General features: G+C 34.7%; 1 long non-coding RNA gene and 1 pseudogene across 1 annotated transcript in view; both read left to right on the forward strand.

Moving 5' to 3' along the window:
* The window catches only part of LOC115279098, a 51,209-nt gene extending 34,342 nt beyond the window's left edge, over window positions 1-16,867 (forward strand). The window contains exon 3 of the long non-coding RNA XR_003903206.1: window positions 16,634-16,867. This is a non-coding gene — a long non-coding RNA (uncharacterized LOC115279098). The remainder of the gene's footprint in view (window positions 1-16,633) is intronic.
* LOC115279578 lies at window positions 9,399-9,485 on the forward strand (annotated as a pseudogene).
* Window positions 16,868-24,255: the final 7,388 nt, after the last annotated feature.

Raw genomic sequence — 24,255 nt, forward strand, 5'->3', positions numbered from 1 at the left:
AAAGCTCCTAGACAAGCAGGAGCTTGTCTTTCATAGAAAGAAAGGTGGTGTGTTTTAGTTTTCTATCTGTGCAGTGCCCTAGGGGTGGTAGCCTGCCAAGAATGGTCTCTCTGATTGTTATACCCCAATGGGACCCATAACACAGGCTACCTTGGTCTTCAGAGCCAAGTGATCAAGGGGTGTCCTCTGGGCTGAATCCACAAAAATCAGGACATCAGATGTATGAAAAAGATCCCTTTCAGGAGACACTGGTGGTTTCAAACATGACAGAGGGAAAGCATGAAGATTGTACCTGCTGGTTGTAGCAAGACAGAGGGGAGTATAAAGATGGTACTCTATGGAAAAAGGAAAATTAAAAAGAAAATGAGAAAATTAAATAAATTAAAAAAAAAGAGAGATGATGCCCACTGGCTATAGGAAGGCAGAGGGAGAATGTGAAGATGGCCCCTGTCAGTTTTCATCTTGGAGTATTCCAGCAGGCTTCTATACATGTGTCTTCAATTAGATGCCTGCCCTGCAGCCCTGCACTTTTATTTAAGCAAATGAGCCTCTGGAAAGAGTCTTCAAGTCTAGGTGATCAGCTCCCTGTAAGCTGGGCCCTGGGGCAGGTGAGTCCAAGCTTATGACCTCTTCAAGACACATTTCTCAGATTGCTAATCTTGTGGGGCTTGTGGATGTGAACCCCATTTTCAAAGCTGGATATTGGGTGAGGGCTCATCTCTCAGGTACAGTTTTAAAAGTTGGAGTGCTTGATATGGGGTACAAACCCTTCACTCCAGAGGGAAGCTCCAGGTTTTAAGTTTTCTTCTGAATGTTAGACGCCACATCAAGGATGGGTTTTATGGTGAGATTGTATCTTGGCTTCTTCTGCTTGTTTCAGTGTGGTTTCTTCTCATTATTTCCAGTGTGTAGTTGTTGCTCAGCCAGTCTTTAGGTTTTTCTCAGAGGAAATTGTTCCATGTGTAGCTGTAAACTCAGTGTGTCCATGGAAGGAGGTAAATTCAGGATAATCTTGAACGAGATCTAAGTGAAGGATTTCTTGTTGATGTCACTGTGAGAATTCTTAAATTGTATGTATATATGGATTAAATAAAATAAATTAATTTATACTGCTTAGATATTAATATCAAATATATTAGATTTTCAAAAAGAATTTGTACATATTGTTTTCTATACATTAATGAGCTCTCAATAGCAATGATATTTAAACAGCATTTTTATATAGTAATAATATAGGAAAAAAATCACTATTTTAATACCATTTATAGCATTTAATTAGTGACAAATTGTAAGCAATGTTTTGTATTCAGGATATAAGTAATTTTGAGTTCCTCATTGCATAGCAGATAGAAATTTTCAAAGAAATATGAAAAAACTGGCTGGGTACTACTGGAACAAATGTCCCTTAGAAAAAGTACTTCTCAAATACACAAAGTGATTCCAACTTTATTTCTTATAATTGGTTGTTTCCTCATAACTGTTCATCTCAAAGACCACCAGAGAGGGAAAACAAACAAAATTTGTTATCTAAAACTTTTCTTTCTAAAACGACTTTGTTTTTATTTATAGTTTTCCAGCTTTTTTCTTTTTATCCCTCTTTCTTCCCCATTAGCTTCTCCATGCATGAGGAGCTATGGGGTTTTTGCAGCACAGTAAAGGGAACTCAGGTCTGATGAGATATCATTGGGAAGCTTTCTGGGTCTTCTAGGATTTGTGAGGTACCAGTATTACCTGTCAGCCCTGACTAACCCTATAAACTGAAGAAAATCTACAACCTGTCTCATTTCTCCTTTTCTCTACCTAGTCAGGACCCAGTGGTTCTCTCCACTGACTCAACTCCACAACTCTCTTTCCCTGTTGCTTAATATTACTAAAGCCTGGTTTTCATTCATCCCTAGCCTTGGTAGTCTACTTTAAGGCTTTTGCCCGTGTGTGTTTGTGTCTCTGGAATGGGAACTTTGGACAATTGCCAAAATATAATTACCTCTTTCAGACTGTTAAGAAATGGACCCTTTACAAAATAGTCTCTTCTCTTTGTCTCCAATGGGAAATGTAGCAAAACTCCCCTTGTTTTTATTTCATCTTTCAGCTATCTCACAAATCTCTTCCAGTGTGACTCTAGGTCTGGCCAGGGAGGTTAAAGCATACTTCTTTTTATACCTTCTTCTCACTATCAGTTTACCAAGGCCAGGTTTCCTCCATCTTTTCCTCAATGGGACATTTCTAGGAAGGACCATCTGTTAGGTAACAATTTAGTCTTAATATGTGTAAAAGGATAGGTACCATACAAAATATCTTCTCTGACCACATAGAAGGAAAACTGTAAAATTAACAAGTTTGTGGAGATTAAAGAACGCATTCTTAAGCAATCAATGATCAAGGAAGAAATAATAAGAGAAAATAGAAAATACTGTACTTAGAGATGAATGAAAATGAAAGCATAACATATCAAAATGTATGGGATGCAAAGAAGGCAGTGCTAAAATGGAAATTTATACAGCAACTTCTTACTCAACACATCTCTGTAGGCAAGGGAAACAAAAGCAATAATGAACTACTGGGACCTCATCAAGATAAAAAGCTTCTACACAGCAAAGGAAACAATCAGCAAAACTAAAAAGGCAACCAATGGAATGGAGAAGATATTTGCAAATGACATATCAGATAAAGGGTTAGTATCCAAAATCTATAAAGAACTTCTCAAACTCATCACTCAAAAAACAAATAATCCTGAAGAAGTGGGTAAAGACATGAGTAGACACTTTTCCAAAGAAGATATCCAGATGGCTAACAGACACATGAAAAAATATTCAACATCATTCATCATTGGGAAACTACAAATCAAAACTACATTGAGATACCACCTTACACCTGTCAGAATGGCTAAAATTAACAACTCAGGAAATAGAAGATGTTGGTGAGGATGCAGCAAAAGGGGAACCCTTTTGTTCTGTTGAATGGAAAACAAACTGGTGCAGCCATTCTGGAAAACAGTATGGAAGTTCCTTGAATTTGAAAAATAGAACTATCTGATGAACCAGCAATTGCATTTCTAAGTATTTATCCAAAGGATACAAAATTGGTGATTTAACAGGGTACATGCACCCTATTGTTTATATCAGCACTGTCAACAGTAGCCAAATCATTAAGACTACAATTAAAACTGCAAATTAAAACTATAATGAGATATCACCTCACACCAGTCAGAATGGCTAAAATTACTAACTCAGGCAACAACAGATGTTGGCAAAGATGCAGAGAAAGAGGATCACTTTTGTACTGCTAGTGGGAATGCAAACTGGTACAGCCACTCTGGAAAACATTATGTAGATTCCTCAAAAAGTTAAAAACAGAACTACTGTATGACCTAGCAATTGCACTACTAGGTATTTATAAAACAGGTACAGGTGGGCTGTTTTGAAGGGGCACATGCACTCCAATGTTTATAGCAGCATTATTGACAGTAGCCAAAATACAGAAACAGGCCAAATGTCCATTGACAGATGAATGGATAAAGAATATGTGTATGATGGCAATGAGAAAGCATGAAATATGGCCACTTGTAGGAAAGTGGATGGACCTTGAGTGTGTCATGCTAAGCGAAATAAGTCAGGCAGAGAGGGACAGAAACCATATGTTTGCACTCATAGGTCTAACAGGAAAACAGGAGAAACCTAATGGAGGGCCAGGGGGAGGGGAAGAGGGAAAGAGAGTTGGGGAGAGAGAGGGATGCAAAACTTGAGAGACTATTGAATGCTGAAAATGAACTGAGAGTTGAAGGGGAAGGGGGAGGGGGGAAAAGAGGTGGTGGTGATGGAGGAGGGCACTTGTGGGGAAGAGCACTGGGTGTTGTATGGAAACCAATTTGATAATAAACTATTTAAAAAATTAAAAAAAAGAATATGTGTATGTATATACAATGGAGTTTACTTGGCAATCAAAAGGAATGAAATCTTGCCATTTGCAACTATGTGGATGGAACTGGAGGGTCAGAGAAAGACAAATACGACTTCATTCATGTGGAATTTAAGATACAAAACAGTTGACATAAAGGAAGGGAAGCAAAAATAATATAAAAACAAGGAGGAGAACAAAACATAAGAGACTCTTAAATGCAGGGAACAAAGGGCTGCTGGAGGGGTTGCAAGTGGTGGGATGGGCTAAATGGCTGAGGGGCATTGAGGAAGACACTCGTTGGGATGAGCCCTGGGTGTAATACATAGGGGATGAATCACTGGAACCTACTCCTGAAATTATTATTGCACTATATAACTAACTGGGATGTAAGTTAAATAAATGAATAAATAAGCACACACATAAACAAATAAAATGGAAATTCATAGCATAAATGCTTACAACAAAAATGCAAGATCTCAAATCAATGCCATATCTTTATAATTTAAAGCACTACAAAAATAATAAAATAAACCTAAAGCCAGCAGAGGGAAAGAAATAATAAAGATAAAGGTAGAAAGAAATGATATAGAGAATGGGAAAATAGAGAAAAATCAACAAAACCAAAAATTGCTTCTTTGAAAATATCAACAAAGTGAGAGAAACATTTAGCAAAATCGGCTAAGAAAAAAGAGAAGACTCAAATTGCTAAATCTGGAATAAAAGTGGGACTTTACTACCAATTCTACAGAAGTAAAAAGAATTATAAGAGAGTACTGTGAACAGCTGTATCCCAACAAATTGGATTAACCTATGTAAAAGGGACAAATCCTATAAACATAAATGGCCATTCCTCACATTCCTTATTAGTGATAACATTTTTATAACATAAAGTTGGGAATGTAAATTGGCACATTCATTATGGAAAACAGTACGGTAACTCCTTAAAAAATTAAAAATATAACTATGATATGATCAAGCATTTCCACTTCTGGGTGTTTATTTTTAATTTCATTATTTATTTGGATTAATTGTGTAGTCCTTCTATGAAAGATGAATCTTTAGATTTGCCATATTCTATGTATAGTACATGAACTTTTCATTCTGTTTTTCATTAGTTTGATGGGAATATAGCCTTTGTTTTTTCATGTAAATTCCCAATTAATGCCCGTTCTTTGTGAGGAAGTGCTTCCTACCCTCAAATACATGCTGTGGAAAACTAGGGAATAGTAAGAATGGTATGCAAAGATAAAGGTGCCAAAGTGCTTTTCGATTCTACTATGAAATCATTGACTAGCACTGGGCTTCTTCCCTCAAAGATTGTAACATGCTCTGTCAGCTAAAGACTGATTTGTTGTTAAGTCAGAAATGCATGAATGAATAAGGCATGAATATAAAGATAGAACATTTTATTATGCAAGTATAAGTGGAAACCTCTGACTGCCAGTGTTGCGTTATTCTCTGAGGCCCAATAAATGTAGAGAGGTGGAAAAAGAAAAAAAGGACCGGGGGAATGATTTATGATAAAATATTAGTAGAATTATATATGGATGCTTTGGCCAAACTCGAAGTAGTGTGGGAAGTGAGTAGAAATGGATCATATATTTTATTCCACTCAGTGCCAACTCAAATGTTCACAGTGAAATTGCTTGGGGAAATGAAAAATTATGGGCTCCAAAGCTACAATAAGGATGTCACAGTACTGCCATCTTTGAAAATGTGGTGAGAAGTGACCTTCTACCACTGATTTTACACATCCTTTGTTTCCTTGTCTCGGTTGTAAACTGTGAAACAAGTATGTGTTTTCTCCTACACATACATCCTTTAAAGAAGGTTTAAACTTCCTTTGATTTGATACCTACTTTACCTTTGCCAATCTACATTATTTATCACTAAATTATTTTATACCTATTTCACAAATCCTCAAATTCTCTTTTCAATTTCAGCTGTTATTCTCACCTTGCAGAGATTATCATGGAAAGTTCTTTTTCTAAAAACCAATTGTGATTAGGGTGAAAGCTTAAAAAAAGTGTCAGTTGATGTGTTGAGAATTTTATTCTAAGGAATATTTTGTGGCTCCATTTAAAAACTGGGAACACATTCTATATTAATCTTTTTATAGCATGAACTACTTCTTTTGTTCTAAATGTTTCATAGATGGGATATATTTTATGTTGGCCTGAACAGTTTGGCCAGATAAAAGGTTTGGCACAGTTTGCACTTAAGCAATAAAACTCTAGGATCAGAGTGCTGGGGTCTCACATCCCAGCGACACCATATCCTAGCTCTATGATTTGAGGCAAGTTAATTAACTTATAAGAACCTCCATCTACTCACGTAATATAGAGATAATTCTACCTATGAAATAGTACTTATGTAATATAAGAGTATCTGGCATATGGAAATAATAAAAGATTAACTATTCTTAACTGAATTTCTGACAATTAAATTAAAAAGCTGAAATAATGCTAATAGAACCTCTGTTTTAAAATTTACTAATGAAGAAATAATCAATGAGAAATCACCCCATTCTAAATAGACTAGTGGTGGGAAATGGGATTAATTAAAGAAGATTGAATCTCATCCAAGGTTTGGATTGCTATGTTGTGGATTGGGTATATTCAAATGATAATCTGATTCCAAACTTGACACTTCTAACTTTCCTTTTATAAGCATAAGCTAAGCAGGTGAATCTGGGTTAACTGCAGAGGCCAAGTTCTGGCCCAGGTAGAATTATTTAATATCATCTCTATTACCAGTTACATTTAGATGGAGGAAGAAAACCTACAGTTTGAAAAATCTCCAGAGACAGTGGTCTAAGGGCAGATGTTGTTGGCACCATTACTTTTTAAATTTCATTTATGTGTTATTTTTTGTATTATTATTGATGATGCAAATAATTTTTTCTCTTTTTGATGCTGTTAATTGAGCATCATGTATGCTTTTATTTTTATGCATGAGTGAGGTAGGTGGGATTGAAATAAGCCTTCTAAAAATCCCCTGGAATAGTCCATAAACCATTTTTAAGCATGCTTCATGCCTGGTTTATTACAACATCATCATAATTGATGTCCTACATTTTCTCAGTTCTCCCACATGACTCTGGCTTCATTCTGACCCATCCATTAATCTCAAGACCAGACATTACAACCAGGCTATCATCCTATCGTCTGCAGCTTTACTTTGATAAATGTTCCTATATTCTCATAATCCGTTGTCATCTCTTCTTCATCCTCACTATTGCAACAGACAACTAATGGTTTTCCTATTAGGAATTTTGTACTCTTTCTTTCTGTTCACTAAACTCTTACCATAGTAGTTTTGCAAATGCCTTCCTGGTCAAGTTACTTTCCTGTAAATAAAAAAAATATTTCACAGTTTAAAAATTTTAGGATAAGGTTAAACACCTTAGTATATCAAATTAAATGACAATTGATTAGTTTCCATTTATCAGTCTTATTCCCAAGGGTGTTTTTCTTCTTTGAGAATTACATTTAGTTTCCCAAATAGGGTGTATGTGTTCTAATGACTCTGAGATTTTGGTCATTTTCTCCATGTTCTTGGAATGCTGACAGGGATAAGCCTGCTTGGGCGAGATGGGGGTGGTGGTGTCTGCCTTGAGGACAATGAGCGTGTGCACGATAGAGAAGTATGGCAGAGGGATGCCGTGGTGCTAAGTTGTGAGCCAGGCAGGAAGTATTGTCCAGACTGGTTTATAAGCTAATCTCAGGAATGAATAATTACCTTTTGAAGTCTTTGAGATTTCACTTACACTGCTGCTTTTTGGTATTTTTTCTCTCTAGCATGCTGTACCCATCCATAGGCTTAGTCACTACAACCTCTGAGCCTCAGGCATATTTTATAAAAATGCTTCACAAAGCACATTCTTCTTCTTTTCATTTTTCTCTTTTGATTTCTTTTGTTGTTAATTTTGTGTGTCAACTTTTATGGGGCATGCTATCTAGATATTTGCTCAATTCTTATTCTGGTGGTTTCTGTTGAAGTATTTTTAAGATAAGATTAATATTAAATCAGTAGAGTGAGTAAAACAGATTACCCTGGATAAGGTGGATGAAGTGGGCCTCATCCAATTAGTTGAAGGCCTTAATAGAAAAAAGACTGATGTCCCTAAAAAAAAGATGGAATTTTTCTACCAGACCACCTTTGGACTCAAAATACAACACTCCCATGGGTCTCCATCCTGCTAGCCTGTGCTTCAGATATTGGCTTTGTCAAATCTCCAAAATAATATGAACCAGTTTTTAAAAATCAATCAATCTGTCTATCTATCTATCTATCTATCTATCTATCATCTATCTATCTATCTATCATCTATCTTCTTGGCTCCCTTTCTCTATAAACCTAATACTTTCCCTAAATGCAGCTTGGAGGAGGAGACTGTGTCCTTTCATATTTCTATAATCCAGCATTTTGCTTGGTATTCAAATTGATAAATAATCGAACTATTCAGTTAATAAACTATAGTCATGTTAATACTATACTAGTATTCTTAACCCGCCACTTCCATCAGCTATCTTCAGTTTTTAGTTATCTGCTCACATGACTGCTAACGTATCTCAGTGGTATCCTATTACCTCAGGGTTAGATGACAAGTCTTCTCTCATATTTTATGCTTTTTAAATGAACATCTGAAACTACTATACAGGCGTACCCTAGTTATCCACAGAGCACTATGTTCCAGGATTCCTGGTGGATGCCTGAAAAACATGGATAACCCCAAATCCTAGATATACTGTTTATACGTACATACCTATGGTAAAGTTTAATTATAAATCGGGCACAATAAGAGAGATATTAACAACAATAACTAATAATAGAACAATTACAGAAATAAACTGTCATAACAGCTATGTGAATATTGTATCTCTCCCCCTCAAAATGTCTTGTACTATACTCACCTTTTTTCTTCTTGTGAGATGATGTGAGATGATAAAATGCCTATTTGATGAGATGAAGTAAAGAATGATATAGGCATTGCAAGGTAACAGTAGGCTATTACTGACCTCTGATGATAGGTCAAAAGGAGGATCATCTGCTTCCAGACTGCAGTTGACCATGGGGAACTGAAACCGTGGACATCAAAACCATGCATAACAGGTGCACCTAAGTAGCACCTTCTTCCCATTATGTAACCACTGTGCTCGGAGCACACTTTGTACCATAACACACGTTGTACATTCTTCTCCTCTGCCTTTGCTCAGCACACTTTGTACCATAACACACGTTGTACATTCTTCTCTGTCTTTGCTCAGTCATCCTTGCAGGCATATCCTTTAAACATCTATCTAGAGAATCTTGCCTCCATGTAACCCCACCTTCTCTAAGACATTTTGTTGAATTAGTTCTAAAGATCTATCTTCTTTCTAAAGCCTTCTTTCTATATCTTTCTAAAGCCTTCTTCCAAAGTCATAATCTTAACATATCACATAATGCCTTGTATTGCTGGTTATTCATTTTTCTCTCTCTGTGTTCCCTATATTATTATCGCTTCTCGGCCTTTTGGCTAAGATCAAGTGTAGTATCTGTGTTCCCTATATTTGTGTTAATATATCCATGTAGGGGCACATACAGAAAGTTAAAAATGTCTACATCTGAAACAAGATGAACAAAAGAACATCTTTTCAAAGAATCTGGAGAAATTGAAATAGAGTAATGTGTCAGATTGTACTTTGATTTTACTTCAGCATAATCTTAAAAGATGTTTCTCATAGATGTTTATAAGAGGCTTGAATTATTATAATTTTTTTTCAAATCTTCACAAGAGAATTATTGAAACTTTCTTTGCACATTAAGTTTCTTCATTTTCCTGATCATTAACCTAGTTTTTAAAAAATTTTTAAATATTTTTTATTTATTTTTGAGAGAGAGAGAAACACACACAGCATGAGCAGGGGAAGGTCAGAGAGAGAGGGAGACACACAATCCAAAGACAGGCTCCAGGTTCTGAGCTGTCAGCACAGAGCCCAACGCAGGGCTCAAACCCATGAACATGAGATCATGACTTGAGCCGAAGACAGATGCTTAACTGACTGATCCACCCAGGCGCCCCTGTTATCTGAGGTTTAAGGAGTTAATTATTTTGTCTTTTAAAATAATAGTTTTACTTTAGGGAACAAATGCTTAGCTTAGAAGAAAAGGAGGTAGACCTAGCTATTTCTTCACCCATCTATCAAACAAGTAGGTAGAGAAAATTTGGCATTTTCAATGTGTGTGTTTATGTCTTAAAAATTGGGGTTTGTTTTTGCTCAATATATTTCAAATTTAATCCTTCAAAACATTACAAAGGTCAAAATCAAAAGTACAGTAACAAAAGAATCATTTAAATATAGCCACAAAATGCTATTGTAAATGTCATATTTAAGATAGAAGAATAAAAATAAAAAGGGACACTGATTTTTTAAGACTTTCTTCTTTTTTTATTTTAACATTTATTTATTTTTGAGAGAGACAGATCATGAGCAGGGGAGGACAGAGAGAGAGGGACACACAGAATTGGAAGCAGGCTCCAGGGTCTGAGCTGCCTGCACAGAGCTCGATGCGGGGCTCGAACCCATAAACTGTGAGATCATGACCTGAGCTGAAGTCGGACGCTCAACCGACTGAGCCACCAAGGCTCCCCAAGACTTTTTTCTAACAGCAGTATTTTGGTTCATAGCAAAACTGAGAAGAAAATGCAGAGATTTCCCATATACCCCTTGCTTCCATATATGTATAACCTGCCTTATTATCAACATCCCATACCAGAGTGGTATATTTGCTAGAATAATGAACCTACATTGACACATCATAATTATCCAAAGTTTATAGTTTATGTTACAGTTCATTCTTGGTATTATGGGTTCTATGAATTGGACAAACTGTATGTATCGTAGTATCGACCATTAGAGTATCATACAAAGTATTTTTCTGCCTTAAGAATTCTTTGTGTTCCTCCTATTCATTTCTCCCTCAACACACAGAACCCCTGGTAATCACTAATATTTTCATTATCTCTTTTAGTTTTTTTTTTCTAGAAGTCAAATAGTTAGATTTGTACAGTATATAGCTTTTTCAGATTGGCTTATTTTCTTAGTAATATTATTTAAGTTTCTTCCATGTCTTTTCATGGTTTAATAGCTTATTACTTATTAGCACTGAATCATATTCCATTGTCTGGGTGTAAACAGCTTATTTATCCATTTACCTATTGAAGGGTATCTTAGTTGCTTCCAGAGTCTGGCAATTATGAATAAAGCTATGAACATCCATGTGAAAGTTTATGTGTGGACATAAGTTTTCAACTCCAAGAAGCATGATTGCTGGATTGCATGGGAAAGTTGTTTATTTTTGTAATAAGTCACCATATTGTCTTCCAAAGTGGCTGTTCCCCATTGCTGTCAGCAATGAATGATAGCTCCATTGCTCCACATCTTTGCCAGCATGTGGTGTTTCACTGCTCTGGATTTTGGCCATTTTAATAAATATATAATGATATCTAATTGTTTTAATTTGCATTTCCCTGGTGATAAAATATGTAGAATATCTTTCCATTTGCTTATTAGCCTTCTGTATATCTTCTTTGGTAAGGTGCCTATTAAGATCTTTGAACCATTCTTTGATCTGGTTGCTTGTTTTCTTATTGTTGCATTTAAAGAGTCTTGAGTGTATCTGGGGTTACAGTCTTTTTATCAGATGTGTCTTTGCTGACATTTTCTCCCAGCCAGTGGCTTGTCTTCTCATTCTCTTGACATTGCGTTTCACAGAGGAAAGGTTTATGATTTTAATAAAGCCTAGCTCATCAGTTACTTCTTTGGTGGTTTATGGTGGTGTATCTGAAAAGTCATGGCCATAGCCAAGGTTATCCAGACTGTCCAGTTGTTCCAGCAACACTTGTTTAAAAGATTGTCTTTGTTCCATTGTTCTGCTTTTAATCCTCTAAGATCAGTTGAGTGTATCTGCCTATTTCTAGAGCTCTCTATTCTATTTGATCCCATTGATCTGTTTGTCCAGTCTTTTACCAGCAACACATAGTCTTGATGATCATAGCTTTACACTAAGTATAGTATTGAAGTAGAGTAGTGTCAGTCCTCTACTTTGTTCTTCTCCTTCAAAATTGTATCAGATACTACGGATCTTTTGCCCTTCCGTACAAACCTTAGAATCAGTTTGTCAATATCCACAAAATAACTTGTTGAGATTTTGATTGGGGTTCTATTGAAACTATTAATAAAGTTAGGAAGAAATGACATGTTGACAATTTTGAGACTTCTGTCCATAAACACTTATTTAGTTCTATGTTTATTTAGTTATTTTAATTCACTCATCAGAGTTTTATAATATTTCTCATATAGATCTTGTACACATTTTGTTAGATTTGTACCTAAGTATTTTATGTTCGAGAGTGCTAATGCAACTGATGTGTGTTTTTTTATTTTAAGTTCCACTTGTTCATTGCTAGTGCATAGGAAAGTGATTGTTTTTGTGTATTAACTTTATATCTTGCCATGTTACTATAAACACCTATTAACTCTAGAAGGTTCCTTTGTGGATTCATTGGGATTTTCTGCATAGACAATCATGGCATCTACAAATAAGGATGGTTTTATTTCTTTCTTAAAAATATGTGGATCTTTTATTTTTTGTTACATTGCATTAGCTGAGACTTCTAGTATAATATTGAAATGTAGTGGTGGAAGGGATGGCCTTGCCTTGTTCCTGATTATAATGGAGAACCTTCAGATTTTTCATACTTAGATGCTTAGATGTTACCTGTAGATTTTTTCCTAGATATTCTTGATCAAGTTGAAGAAGTTACCTTCTATTGCTAATTTATTCAGAATTTTTATAATGAATCATTGGATTTTTTCAAATGCTTTGTTGCATCTACTGATATGACCATGTGATTTTTCTTCTTCAATCTGTTGATTTGATGGGTTATATTAATTGATTTTTAAATGTTGAACCAGCTTTGCATACCTGTGATAAGTTTCACTTGGCTGTGGTATACAAGTATTGTAACAGACTTTTAGAATCACACTTTTTCTTTTAAGTTTATTTTGTGAGAGAGAGAAAGAGGGCCCGAGTGGTGGGTGGCTGAGAGAGAGGGAGAGAGTGAGAGAGAATCCTAAGTAGGCTCCACACTGTCAGTGCTGAGCCTGATGTGGGGCTTGAACTCATAAACCATGTGATTATGACCTTAGCTGAAGTCAGATACTTAGCTAACTGAACCACACAAGTGCCCCAAAGACTCACACTTTTAAATAAAAGAGAAATCTCCGTGTCCCACTCTTGATTTTGGCTCAGGTCATGATCTCACAGTTTGTGGGTTAGAGCCCCACATTGGGCTCCATGCTCAGAGCATGGAGCCTACTTGAGATTTTCTCTCTTTCTCTCTCTTGTTCCCTGCCCCCCAAATCTTTCTCTCAAATATTTACAAAAATAAATAAAGGAGGGGTGCCTGGGTGGCTCCGTTGATTATGTGTCCGACCTTGGATCAGGTCATGATCTCACAGTCTATAAATTAGAGCCCTACGTCAGACTCTGTGCTGACAACTCAGGGCCTGTAGCCTGCTTCAAATTTTGTGTCTCCCTCTCTTGCCCCTCCCCTGCTCATGCTCTGTCTCTCTCTCTCTCTCTCAAATAAATAAACATTAAAAAATAAAAAATAAATAAAGGAGAAATCTTAATAGTATAGAGCAAAATGTTTAGATTTACAACTTTAAAATATGAATCTGAGAGACTTCTCCCATTATGTCAGTTTGATATTAGGAACCATATGATATCAACAATATTTAGTATTTAATAACTGAATAAATTAATGATTGCATTAAGTGAAAATTATAGATTTTACATTCAGTATGGGTGGGTAATTGGAATAGACATTTTTATTCTTCTTAAATTTAAGATATTAGAGGAAAACTCAGGGGAGAATAAAAAAAGATAGAGTAGTGGATCTCAATCCTGGCTGTCCACTAGAATTACACAGAGAAGGTTTATATAGACTCGTAGATGGGATTCACCCTTGAGGAAATGAAAGCATGATCTCTGGGGGTGGTGCCCCAAGTATAATATTGTTAATATTGTTATCGCTCCTTGGTGATTTTAATATTCTGGCATATTAAGAACTGCTGTTTCAGAAAAAATGTGGGTACGAATATAAGGTAAATATTTGGGGAAAAAATTATCCAACAGTATCTATGTATCTAAAGACATGTGTTTTTCAATAAGTATGGGTGTTCTAAAAGAATCACTGGCTCATAGTTATAGATGCTCACATAGCAATAGTTGAGGAGACGAAAACTGTTGCTTTCTTGTCACAACTCATATATAAAAAATAGTTTTAGGCAGTTACATGTTCCGAAAGACAGTGCTCTAATGTCCTAAGTCATTGTAGGAACATGTTCTCCTGTGGTTCCTTACTGCAGTGGCATTTTTTTTTTATTTGCCTTTCATTAATTCACCTTCCTAATAGGTTTCAGAAGTTTTGTAAAAATTTCTTTTCACTTTATGTATATATTATAAACTCATTTGCTCTCCATTTCAGTTAGGGAATATGTAATCTGACTATAAGTTACTAGGGAAGGCCATTTCTGGGAATCATGCCATAGAAAACAACACAGTATCATTTATTCTTGCCTGTGCGTTTGATTAAGAACTTTCTTTGGGGTGCCTGGGTGGCTTAGTCAGTTAAGCATCTGACTTTGGCTCAAGTCATGATCTCATGATTCATGAGTCCGAGCTCCATTTCGGCTCTGTGCTGACAGCTCAGAGCCTGGAGGCTGCTTTGGATTCTGTGTCTCCCTCTTTTTCTGCCTCTCCCCTACTCATACTCTGTCTGACTCTCTCTCAAAAATAAATAAATCATTATAAAAAAATTAAAAATGTCTTTAAATTTATCTTCTTAAAAATAATGAAGTGCAACAGGATTTTGAGAGCTGGCAGTTGAGGAAACTTCTTGTTTGTACTCCTTTTACTTTGATAATTAAGGGAAGAGAACACAGAAAACACAATTTTGTTTTTTACGTCCTCACCTACAGTTGAGCAATTTCTGTATTGATTAACAAATAAATAACATTATTTTAGCTTCTTAGTTGTATACTATAGTATTTGAGGAACTTGTTTTTTAACTTTAATATTTTCAGAAAGCTATTTTAAAAGGAATGGAAAGTCACTTAGTGGGGTGATTCTAGGTACCTAGATAATTAATTACATTTTAGTTTTCCAAGATAAACAGACTGGTTAGATTTTTTTTAAATCTGGAGAAGACTTTACCCTTAATGTTAACGTTAACTAAGGACAGTTATTACGTGTCAATCTCAGAAAAAACCAAGTTCCTAGACAGTTGATTTAATTGCATGTTTGAAGTATGAAAGTCTTCACTTTCTCCTCTTTCTCTTGCTCTACCTCTGCCTCCTCTTCTTCTTTGTTCTAATCATTATTGTTCTTACTTTTTTCCCTAACATTCACTATAATTTTAATGTTTATTTTTGAGAGAGAGAGAGAGAGAGAGAGAGAGAGAGAGAGAGAGAGAGAGAAGGAGAGAGAGAATGCAAACTGGGGAAGGGCAGAGAGAGGGAGAAACATAATCTAAAGAAGGCTCCAGGCTCTCAGCGGTCTGCACAGAGCCCGATGTGGGGCTTGAAACTCATGAACCCTGAGATCATGACTTGAGCTGAAGTCAAATGCTTAACCAACTGAGCCACCCAGATGCCCCCAAAAGTCACTATGATTAACAAGGAAGTTTAGGGCTAAGGAATATTTTGTTCTACTAGATATTTTAAAAGCTGACTACTCTGAAGGGTTGAAATAAGGAAACACTGAGCAAAATCTTTACAACTGTGTGGCAGTTATAGACTTCATAGGCAGGGTAATAAGCACCAAACAAAAATTACAAGTTGGACTTCATAAATGAAAAATATTTCTTTTTCAATAGATATTAAGAAAGTAGAAAACTAAGTCTCAGATGTAGAGAAAATGTTTATAATACCTATATATGACAAAAATTTTCAGTTCATAATATATGAAAATTTCAGAAGACAAAATAGATTTTAAATAAAAATGGTTATGAGACAAAGAAGTATATAATATATTAATAAAAGTTTCAATACAGCAGAAAGATATAACAATTATAAACATTTAAATATTTGGATCTGTATGATGCAGCATCTAATGACAGACGATCAAAATAATTTAAACCAAAAACTGACAGAATTGAAGGGAAAAAAGATGGTCCTACAATCGGAGCTGTAAACTTCAGTACCCGGTCTCAGTAATGGATAGAACAATGACACAGAATATAAATACTTACACTACTTTTAGTAGCCTCTGTGATTTGAAGAGGGTCTGAAATTCTCAAAGTTTTGAAAATATTTGCTTTTAAAGTTCTTGAACCTAAAACAAGAGATGAATGGGAATATTAGAACATAAATTTTGAGTCTTTTAATCATTGTCATTATCACTAGTATTCTTAAAAATATTAAATATAACCACTCTTTGACAGTGTCCTTCCCTCATGCAAGGAAGCTTCCACATTCTAAGGAAAGTATATTTCAGTAATAAATAGATTTAAATCCATAAATGTTTGAGGTAACTTTATTTTTCTCTGACATTCTACCATGGATCCTCAAAATAGAGATTTTTTTTTTCATTTGAGCCATGATACTGTGTTCCCAAGAGTCTTTATCTCAATAGTTAGTAGCCCTTGAAAGGTTGTATTTAAATATGTTTGTCCTCCTAAAAGGTGCCACTGTGTCCCAACATGCATGAGCAAGAGTTCTTTCTGGAAGATGTGAACAGAGCTTGGAAGCATACAGCAGTCTGCACAAATACTCATAAGATCCTTCATGAGATGGAATGGACCTATAGTGATAAGAAGATGGAGGTAGTGCCTCTACCATCAGGCATGGGATTTGACCCTTGAGGTTAATTTGAAGTTATTTTAACACTATAGGAATAAAGAACATATTCTATTTAACAGTGTGATAGTTTGATTTATAACTTCAGTATTTAGATATATGGTGCATGGACTTTTTTAAATCTCTTATCCTGCATCCCAGAATATCAGAGGGAGACTGCTGGGGGGTTATTAAAGATACACATTTTTTCCTTTATAGTTGTTCATATATACTTTCATTGTAATCACCTCCAAGGCAGAGAGTACAATTAGGTTAGTAATATCAGAACAAACTTCTGGAATCAAAACACTGGTATGGGAGGAGGCCTTAGATTCTTTGCCCTTCATCTTAAGCATGAAGCAACTGAGATTATGAATTTTGTTCCAAATTGTCCAGAAAGATAGTGGTAAAGCTAAACTAAAAGCCAAGGTACATAGACAGCTTTATAATTGTCTTTGCCTTCTAACTAATTATAAATTATAAATAAATTTAATTAAGTATAAATTATAAATATATTTATTTTATATTTCTTTTAGCAGACTTCTTAGTGAAAAGAACTTTTTAGGTCTTCTCAAAAGCTCAAAAAATTAAAATCAAGTCAGCACGTGTTGTAAAGTCAAGACTCAATGACTTATGGAAGTTGGATTTTTAATTTTGTAAACAACATTATTTCTATTGAATCCATGACTAACGTTTTTAAGGACTTTAAATGATATTAGTCAGATGTTCCATTAGTATTTATAGAAAGTATATTATAAAATTGAAATTATGATTTCTTCATTTCCATGTTTATATATATATTGAAAATTCTAAGAAAATGCAAAAATGTAAACAACTAAAATGTTATATTTCATTTGGTGATGAATACACATTTTACAAACATTGAAAGAACTCATATAAATCTATAAAGAAAATTTATTAAATTAATTAAACCTGTGCTAATGTGCCATAGTGGTTTTAAAACTGATTAAGTAATTAGACACTGCTCCAAAATGAATAGTCTTCTTCAGGAACCATACTTGCAATTCTAAAATCCAGATGAAATTATTACTGTGACTGTCTTAACATTATGTAATTCTGCCTTGGGTATCATATTACATATATTTGAAATTAAGGACTAAAAATTATTGTCTAGAAACTTATAGCTTATTTTCCATGCAACCCTCATCTAATTATTTAGCCATATCTGATTGCCCAATTCAATTAATTTAAACTTAATGTCCACTCACATTCATCATTTATCAGACACTCATTTGAATTACAAGAGTAAGGGAGGATTGACATTCATTCTGGAAAACACATCTGCTCAATGAAGGGCAAAAGTTCATGGCTATAGAAAGGGTGCTTAAAAATACATCATCATAAAAATGAAACTATTTTCAGAAATTTTTACTCACACTAAAGTATTACAGTATAATATAAAACTTTACTATATGGATGACCCCCACCCATTTTCTTTCAGTACACATTATCCAAATGTTATAAAGGTGATCAACCTTTAACTTTTACATCTTTTTATATGTGATCTCATTTAATTTTTAGGGGAAGGTAGGTAGCCAAGAAAAGAAAAATAAAAGAAGAAATGGTAAAGCAAGTATTCTCAGATTCAGGAATTAAATATAGAATGACAATCTATTTATTATATATACTTATTCTTCTATTGAGTTCATTTATTTTTAATTAATTGCCACGATCATCAACATAACTAAAAACTGATTTAATTCAATATATTTTAATTAATAAAAGCTAAACTCTTCCCAGTAATGTTGGTATGTTCTGTACTTGTTTTTATTGAAGGGAGGAAGCAGCAGTTGAGCAAAATCTTTGAAAATTTGGGCAAAAGTTTTGGAAAGATTTTCGAAATCATACATTGGACATATGACTCAGGGTCCTATAAATTCAAGTAACAGGTAGAGTGACATTGGGACCCAGGTTTATCATGCAAGAAGCCTGACTGATTCCATTGATTAGGCAGAGCGATTGTTCTTTGAATTTGCTTCTAAGTAAAAAAATTTTCTAGAGGTTAAAGTAAAACTTTATCATATTGTGCACTCCTCAAAAGTGATCCTGTGGCCATGGAATCTGTCAGGAACCATTCTTGTGGCTCAAATATGCTTAGATGTGCAGTCCAAAGCAAGTAGAATCTTGGAGGAAGTGTCATTCTCAGTGTAGAATGTGCAGATGTCATCAGATTATTAAAGATAGCCAAAAACTATTTGACATTTCTCCTATCCATAGGTAGATTCTTTTTTTTTTTTTCTCCTTGAATGTGGGTGTCCATGCGACTGCATTGACCAATACAGTATGATGAATGCAGCTGTGATAGGTCCAGGGCTTGCTTTTAAGAAGACTGGCGTCTCCTTGGGCCTTTTGGAATCCTAGATTATCATGTAAGAAGTTAGTCTTTGCTGTGGATTAAACAAATGGAGAAGCTCCAAGTTTTAATGGGAAGAAGGCTCCAGCCAAACCCAAGCTTCTAACCATCTGTGCCAAGACACCAAGGATATGAACGAAGCTATCATGAACAATCAAGACAAGTGGAGCTTGTCTGATCACTGAGTGATCAGAGTCAATAATACATGGAACAGAAGAATCATCCATAGATCTTCCCTGCTTAAGTTCTTGGCCTCCCAAATTGTGAGATATTAAAATTTCTATTTTTCATCACTAAAATTTGGAGCAATTAGTTACACAACAATAGATAACTAGAAGAATGCTCATTTTGAATTTGATTTTTTAATGTAATGAATTGCATTTATTGGAAAGACTATATGTATATATCCTAAGAATAAAGACTAAGAATTTTTTATTTATTTATTTTGGAACAGACAAGAATAGGTGGCTAGGCAGACTAAGGGTATGAACCGATAGAACAAATATTTAAATGTGAAATTAGTAAAAGACCTCAGTATTAATAGCAACAACAAAAATCTTATTGCTAGATGTATTAATTACATTGACTACAACTCACTAGCTGAAGAACACTCTGTGATATAACAACATTCTGTTTCTTCCTAATGACATATTACCTTTAATCATAGGATGATTATAACTCATAATGGCATTTGCTTTGACCAACTGCTGGCCTTTAAGTATAGACCATGTAAGACTGTTGGAAAGTTTGTCTCAGTTTGAATACTTTAAAGAAATAAAACATAAAACATAAAGAACTAGTGTTATATTTTACCCTAAACTAATACTAATTATAGAAATTAATGATTCTTCATTAGATCCCATGATAGAAGTCACTAAAATTTTACCAAGGAAAAAAAATGATCAAAATAGTTTTCATTTTCCACCAAAAATACCAACCTACAGTCAAGAGAGTGCTTACAGATAAATGTGGTGTAAAATTTTTAAAGTTTAGAAAATTTAAAATTTTAGATAGCTTCCTTAGAAAATATGAAGATATTTAAAGTCTATTCAGAAATTGATAAAGACCAAATTACTGAATAGGCAGTGGAAGTTTTTATGTACCATCAAAGATTTTAATTGACTGAGTCTTCATATAAGATATTCATTAGGTGACTATTTTTAATTACTTCAAGTGAAGATAATTACAATTAAACTGAGGTAACCTTTCCATTTGGGGATGGCTTGTTCAGACTCTGCAATTATAACTGAAAGGGTCACCTTTCTCCATGAACTAAATGAAAGATACTCATATTTTGTCCCTTCCACTATTTCATTGTTTTACTTTGGAAATTAATCCTATCAAATCGACCCCTAAAGGCACACACCAATTGCAGAAGGAAAGTTTATATCTCATGATATTGGTAGTTAAGAGAAAACACAGATGTCAGTTGTACTTGAAGAATTCCTATGGAAAACATTAGAATCTTTACTCATTAAGACCAAAGAATTTTGGCCAAAAGGTGTGCTAGGTAATGGAGATGGAAATACGCTCCAGAAAGAGCAAAAAGAGCTGATGCTGTGGTAGTGCTAACCAAGAATGATCAGCCCCCGCAGCTACTTACAGTTACACAAACTGTGCTCTGCATCTTGCTGATCCAAGAGTTGAAGGTGAGCATGAAACCCTGTGTGTGCTCTGTTTGTCAGTCTGCACACATAACCACAGGTCTCCTCAGGCCAGACAAAGAAATGCTTTTTTCCTTATTGGAGTTTCTCACAGTAGTTGTCTTTTTTCTAACTCTTAAAAAGATGACATTTTATTGGCAATGACCCTGAGTCTGTCTTTCCCAAGTGTTGTGTCCAAATAGACATCTGCATTTTTTAGTCTGATCTAGACTGAAGCAGAGATGAGCAGTTTGTAAGGCAGAGATACTTGAAGTCAGGTGGATTTAGAATTGTTTCCTTGAAGCTCTGTGTAGGTTGAAGAAAGTTCTAGTCAGCAGCTGGGTATTCCTGGATAGGGAAAAGATCTAGCTCTCAGTAGAAAGTGATAAGCAGGGGCTACTTTGAGGCCTGACAACCAAAATTGAACAGGGTTAGAACAGGATAAGGCAGCAGGAATGTTGGCAGAGGCTGTAGTCTGAGGCTAACTAATATATCATTGTCTGGTTCTTAGTTACTCAGAGATTGGGTGAGACTTCATGGGCAGTTTGGTTGTCTTAAATGAGATAGTAAGAAGTGAATAAATATTAAAGCTAGAACAAGAATTTTTGTACCATCTTTCTTTAATTTGTGCTCTGAATGACTTCAGGATATGAATTTACTCTCTTCAAATATTAGTACTGGTCATACTGATTATTAAAATATTAAAAATATTAGCCAACATTGACTTGTAATACTCTCGGTTTCCCAAGTACTATGGTAAGTGCTTTATATTTTTTATCTCATTTAATCCTTACAATATTTGTGTGAGGTGAATGACATTTTCTTATTTTTGGAATTTAGGGACCTGGATGAGGTTTAAAGAGGTTAAATCACTGTAGACACATAACACAGTAGTGGCCAAGACATTTCAATTCTCCCTTCTTTTAGCATATGACTTCTATGAGTAGGCCATTTTTCCCTTCATTCTTTGATGGAAAATAAGATTTGAAATTCTTTACATTGAGTCAAAACAATTGAAGAGATATTTTCACCTAATACCTAAAATCTCTTATATTTACTCATATCTCATCAGTATTCTAGAGCAGTAATTCTTTCTTCTAACTAATTATCACAATCAAATAGAAAATTTTGCTGTTTTTGTTTTCAGTGGTTTAGAATTTCTATTTTTAAGTCCTTTTAAAAATTTTTTATTTTCATGTTCTTCAATAAGGGGGGAAAAAGATACTACAAAATCATAAGAGAGATGATACACCAACAATACATAACAATTAATTTACCTAGATGTATCTAGCAGTATAGTTGGGAAATATATAAAATAAAAACTTGTAGAGTTATAAACCCAAAACGACAAATCCATAACCATGTATAAAGCAAGAACTTAATTACAAGCAAAAAATTTATACACACCTATCAGAAATAGATGAATCAAGCTGCATTTACCTGTTTTATCTTATTTTACTAAAAGAACATCTTTTACTTGAGTGTGTAATACATGATGTTACATTAGTTTTCTGTTTATCTGGTTTTAATTGTGATTCCATTGCCAGAGATTTAGATGAAATAGATTTAAGGTGGGATTGAATATCTATAATTTTCAAAAAACCCTTTTAGTATACAAGTCCGTCTTGGTTTTGGAACCACTGTTCTGTAATTAATCCTTAAAAGCCCTTATGTTTAAATCTGTGTATGATCGTACCAAGGAAATCTCTAGAAATCTCGTTACCTAATCACTGAAAGTAATGCTGAGATATTGAGAACATGTGTAAAGTCCTATTTATTGGCTTAAGTTTAAAATGTAGACATGTAACTGTAAAATGAGAAAGTTTGATTTAACCAGACTTTCCCAACGATTGCTTGCAAGTTTGACATTATACCAGTTCAAGAGTTGAGTGTTTTGTTGTTGATCTTTGACTGCTGATTGTGTCGAGCAATAAAGAGGAATGTCCAGTGACAACTTCAAGTTCTTTCTAGATTGCTGGAGTCAACATACCAGGGCCCACTGCCTGGCTTGATACTTTCCACTATTTTAAAAACTCTCCTTTTGTAAAAACGGAAACTAACATTGCCTATTTGCAGGATTTGGGGGAGAATGTGTGCAAATCACTGGCTCAGAGTAGACAATAAAAATGTTATTTTTCCTGCGGAAATATAAAATCTAATTAGGAAGCCAAAGCAGGGAAACACAAAATAGTAAATACTAATGCAGTCTGGTCAAGGTCAGTGAAAGATTTCTCAGGGTGGGTTCAGCCAACTTCCTCCTCCTACACCTCAGGTTTTTCATCTACCTAGGGGAGATTATCAAAAGAGGTTGAATTCAACAATAGGTTTTTCTGCTGTTTCTATGGCAACCCAATGAAAATAATCACAGCACTTCAATCCTTAATGCAATTTAGTCAGCAACATTTGCTGAGCACCCACTGTGTGCAGAGAAATGTACTGGAAGGTTATGGCAACAAGAAATTTTATTGTCATAAGTGGAAACTGCTAGGAGAAAATAACTTTCTCTAAAAATATATCCTCTGGAAAAAAATTTCTAAAACGCTGCCTCATTATTTGCACATTAGGGTTTCTAGGTTTACATTGGGCTCTAAGTGTTTCTTTGCAAACTTCTACAGAAATAGATACCAAGGGAAGAGTGAATTTTGTCCTCTACACTGAAAATGAATTGAGTCTGTTGAGATAATAGTTGAACACTATTTTACCAAAACTTGTGGATTTCTCTCTAGAATTTTCTCCTGGAAATATAGATATACCTAAATACAAAGGTAGGAAAATGGTTATTTCCCCAAAGTTTTGCCTTTCTTTTTTGGAAGATCCTGGGACAGTAAGGTTAAACAGGAAGAATGTCATTAAATAATAGTGAGTAGTAAAACAGTTACGGTGACCTTTCTCACAAAAGCCAGCTTGTAATGACTAGCTACAGACTGTCAGATAAAAAAACCCAAATATCTTTCATCTACCTTCTCACAGCCCTGTGTGGCTAGTCCGTAGTAGGCAAGAACAAATACCAGGTGTCTCCCACTGACATTGTTATCTCTTCAAAATTCTTAGTAATATGTTGCCTTAACACTCATCTCTAATCTGCAATTTTCCAGAGCAACTTTCCACTGAGATTTATTCCACTCAGATTGATTTTATACATAATACTATGTATATTCTTTTATGCATTTGCATATTTCTCCAACTAACCTAAACAAGGAAAAGAATTAGTGAAATACAACAAGACGGCACACTGACACATGCTTATTTAAAACAGTGTGCATTTATTAAATTTTAAATACCATTGTTGTTTACCACACAATAAGCAGAAGTTCCTTATATTAAGAAATGGAAAATATTAAGAAAATAGGAATATTAAAGTGATCCATAATTTAATACTCTTGGGCTCTGGTAATTAACATTGAGGTGTGTCTTTTGTTAAAAAATGAGATTGTTCTTTTTACATAATTTA

The sequence above is a fragment of the Suricata suricatta genome, chromosome 15 (genome assembly GCF_006229205.1).
Source record: "Suricata suricatta isolate VVHF042 chromosome 15, meerkat_22Aug2017_6uvM2_HiC, whole genome shotgun sequence".
In the NCBI taxonomy this organism is placed as follows: Eukaryota; Metazoa; Chordata; class Mammalia; order Carnivora; family Herpestidae; genus Suricata; species Suricata suricatta.